This window comes from Alexandromys fortis, unplaced genomic scaffold (genome assembly GCF_014885135.2).
Source record: "Alexandromys fortis isolate MF-2015 unplaced genomic scaffold, M_Fortis_MF-2015_v1.1 scaffold_52, whole genome shotgun sequence".
Classification (NCBI taxonomy): Eukaryota; Metazoa; Chordata; class Mammalia; order Rodentia; family Cricetidae; genus Alexandromys; species Alexandromys fortis.
Genome location: NW_026067929.1, coordinates 6,572,818 through 6,577,363, shown reverse-complemented (window position 1 = coordinate 6,577,363; position 4,546 = coordinate 6,572,818).

The window sequence follows — 4,546 nt, the reverse complement described above, 5'->3', positions numbered from 1 at the left end:
TGTTATTCCTTGGAAACTACAGCTCCCAGACTTCCCTTCACCTGTGCGCGCTGGCGCGTCCAGGTGAAGACCATCACTCCCAGATAACCTTGCGCCCCCCGTTAAAAGCGAAGGTCCACGAGGTTTCCCTCCTCTTGGCCCCTCTCTTGTTCCCTTTCCCCCTTGTGTGTCTTGCACGCCCCGCCCTTATCGTGTTCCCCTCTCCCCATTAAACGCACCCACGTGGGAGCTGCGTGTCTGTCTCTTCCTTTGCGTCCGCCTATCCTGTGTTTGTCCACACACCCACGCCGCCCCGCCGCCGTTTTTAAGGAATATTAGTAACGATGAATGAAAACCAGGAAAGACATTACGACAGACAGTAATTTTCAGTAAAAATCTTTGTAAGACTGTTGAACTGTAAATATGTCGGACAGTGGAAGGAAAGCCGTGTCGTTTTAGCTTATTGATTTGTAACTGGAATTAATATACTTACTAAGCATTTAGACTTTACTCACTCCTACCAGATTTTCAACAGAAAATATTTTCCACCAGAATTGGAATATAGTAACTTATTTCTAGCTGCACATGGGATGAAGGGATATCTGATTCATGAAAAATTTTTAAATGAATAATTATTTTAGGAATCGTAGTTGGTTTTAAGAATATCTAAAACAATCATTTAACAGTATCAGAAATGGTTATGGTGACTGTCTGCCACTATGTTTCAACTGAGGCAAAAATGACAGAACTGTACCAGCACAGGGGTGGTGCTGGGAGGGGGGAGGGAAGGGAGACTATGGTAGGGGTGTATTTCGTGAGAAAATAATCGATTTCCAAAAAAAGTATCATCCACAAGTACTTTACAGTGTTAAAGGAGTATTTGTTCTGTAAGAACATCTAACAGTTGTGGGGGGTTCTACATTATTTAAATCACCCATATTAACTTTCTGTTTTGTCCAACAGATCCGTGAGTTCTGCATTATTGGAACTTTTCTTTGCAAACTGCCCTAGGAAATACTGTTGCGGTGGACTCATTGATATGAGCACACAGTTCACTCTAATTTAGAACAGTGTTAACCCCATCAGGGTTTGAAAGCTGAGGAATATGTTATGTTCTTTTTCAAGTTGAGAAACTTCTTAGTGAAAACGTACAGGACCAAAGGGAGCCATGTGCTCTGTGAGAAAGGCAGTGGGCGTGGTGCAAGGATTAGCGCAGCTCAGCTCCTCCTTGTATCCCCTGCAGAGGGACAGTGGAAGTAGAAGGCATCTCTCTTGCCAGACTCTGATATTCCGATATTCCGAGCCTCCATGATGCCTCTGCATTTCTATTCACTCTCTGCCACTCGGGCCCACTAGAAACAAGACTAAGACAACAGAGGCCTAAGCATCTGGATTTTGTGATGGTTTTCTTTCTTTCTTTCTTTCTTTCTTTCTTTCTTTCTTTCTTTCTTTCTTTCTTTCTTTCTTTCTTTCTTTCTTTCTCTTTATTGTTAACCTTTCCAATTCAAAGGAGGTTTTCTCACTTTTTTTTTTCACCACCCTCCCTGTGCACTTCTTTGGCTTAACAGAATGATTGCAAACAAGCTTAACCTTTTCTATGCAAACATAGACGAACAAAACCAAAACAAATGCAAAAACACACAAGTCTCTCAGAGAGCCACAAATGCTTTATAGTCTTGAGTTAATGAACTTATCTTGTAAACACTTCACAGTTCAGTGAACCATGGGGAGGCATTGTGGTTGGGTCCCTCGGATCTTACATTTTGAAGTCGTACAGTTTCTCAAGTTCTGATACAAATGCTTTATAATTCTGTATTGTAACTTAAACTCTGCCTTATGCATAACAATTTTCTTTCTACTGCTTCTCTGTGAGTGCCACCAGAGAGAAATTCCGATGACTGGTTGCATGTCATCTTCCTAGCTTGCTTGCGTGCTTGCTTCCATTTTTTTTTTTTTTGAAAGTGATCTTAATTTTTCACCAAAGAATCGGTATAGTTACAGCAAAGATAAACAATGCACATAATTCCCATATGTTTTGTGTCCCGTCCCCCATGGATTCCATACATTATTATTAACATTTCACACATTGGTCACAATCATTAGACCCACATGAACACACTATCACCCAATGACCACAGTTTACACGTGGGATTCAATCAAGGAGATCACACTGAGAACTAGGCAGTCTCTATGGAGTGCACAGTGCTGTGTGTCCGCCACTGCAGCCCTTGCACACAGTAGGTTAACTGCTCTAAAAGTCCCCATGCCTCTCACGTTCAGTCATCCATCAAGGCACTGAGTCTTTCAGTGAGTTCAAAGTTTTGGTTTTGAGACAGTATATTGTAATTGGGAGAAGACATTGTACTTAACTCATTAACATGCATTTAGGATTCCTTCCTTCTCATGTAGCTGGATGGTTCATCGCTTTTCGGTGCTGAATAATATTATTTGATCTCCACCTCGGTATATTTAATAATTATTGTAATGGGGAACGCAGTCACTTCTTCATTTTAACAGTTATGAGTAAAACTGTCATAAAATCAAGATATGGTGTTTTTGTATGCCTGTAAATTTTCACTCATCTGAATCAATCACCAAAGGGTACAAATTTTAGACCACATGGCCGATCTCATTTATCAAAAGGCCACAATCATTAATTCCAAGTGATGGTTCTACTTTACTTCCACACTGCATTGTTTTTAAAATACATATTTTGGGAAAGAAGACATGAATCTGGCTAACAACATTTTCTGCTGTTGCAGAAGACAGACTCTGTTCCCGTCATCTACATCATGGGACCCAACTGACTGTGACTACAGTTCTAGTAGATCAGTTCCAACCTTCAGATTTCCATGGTAACAGACATACATAAGGCAGGTATATGCCCACACACATAAAAAAGAAAAATTTAAAATATAGGTTTTGACACACATTATATTCCCCTTTATCAAATTCATGTGTTTCTTCTTCAGGTAATGATTGGCAAATTGCTGAAAGTTACATTAGGTAACTATTATTTATATGTGTGGATACACTGAAACATTGCCACTTATCTATTAACTATGTAATAAATAGTATATTATATTCCAAATAAAATGAAAATTGAGGCCATCCTGGTGTACAAGAGTTAGTTCCAGGACAGGCTCCAAAGCTACAGAGAAACCCTGTCTCTAAAAACCAAAAAAAAAAAAAAAAAAAAAAGGGAAATTTTTAACAGTTTAGTATTTCTCAGAGTTTATACTGAAAAATGGCCTTTCAATACAATAATGTTTAATAATAATTTCAATGATTCATTTTTGAAAAAATTATATATCATGTTTTAACAGAAATGGAGTTATATTTCAGAACCATGTCACGTTACCATATTTGACACAGTTCATGAAAAGGATGTTGAATTCTAGGATGCAAGTATTAAGAGTCTTTGTCTAACGTAAGTATAACGTATTCTGAACATGTTCGTGACTGCTTTTGTGTTACTCCCTAAATAAATATAGACAGGATAATTTCAAATCAATTTCATTTTACAAGTACTTGCTTTCTTAAGATTTAGACCAAGAAAGACAAATGTCACATTTTTTTTCCTCATTTGTGGATGTTAGCTGGAATCATCATATGTTTGTTATTCATTTGGAGTACTCATAGAGACCAGAAGATTCCCGAGTAATGTGAGGTGAGAGCCTTCCAAGAGAATGGAGAGAAATGCAGTGTTACAAAATGTTAAGGGAGAGTGGAGAAAAACGTGATAAACACGAATGGAGTGTGAGGGCAGGGTAGGGGATATAGGACAGGGAGAAAAGACTGCCTAAAGAAGATTACAATCTTCTGAAATATTCAGAAGTCATTAATCATAAATGATCATAGCATGTGCTTCAGCTAAGCTTGGGTTATCTAACTGCGGGGAATAATATTACAGAATTGCCCTTTTGCAAAAGTTCCTCTGGTCTTAAACAATTTCAAAGTGATTTTCTTCATTAGTGTTTTGTCAAAATTCAGTAGAGGCAAGCATACTGTTCGTAGTTTTCACTCACATGATGCCCTTGACTCAGCTTTATAACAAAACATGAAAGATTCTCAACTTTATATTGAAAAAGACTACAAGCATGCAGAAGATACTAGATAATATATTCTATATATTATTGAAGATAAATACAATCACAAATCACTGTGTTCATAGACATTATTAGAAATCCCGTTATTAAATATACTTTTCTGTATCACATAAGATTGAAATTAAAAAAGAAAATATTCTAAAGGGTTAAAATGTGTTTTCATCAGTACAAAAGATAAATTACTGTGTTTTAATTAAAAAAAAGTAAGTATGTCCTTACTTAACATATACCAATAAATGAACTGGATGTGGCTGTATCAAAAGAATTTGTTAGATTACACTTACAAATAATTTTAGAACACTTAAATGTGAATAATTTTAATATATCAGTCATTGTTTTATTGTTCTAATAGATCAGGATAAAATGGAATTAGACACGGTTTTTCTCTCATCATCAATTACCTAAGGTTATGCTTCACTTAAGGAAAGTATTTAGTATTATCTTCCAGATATTTACTA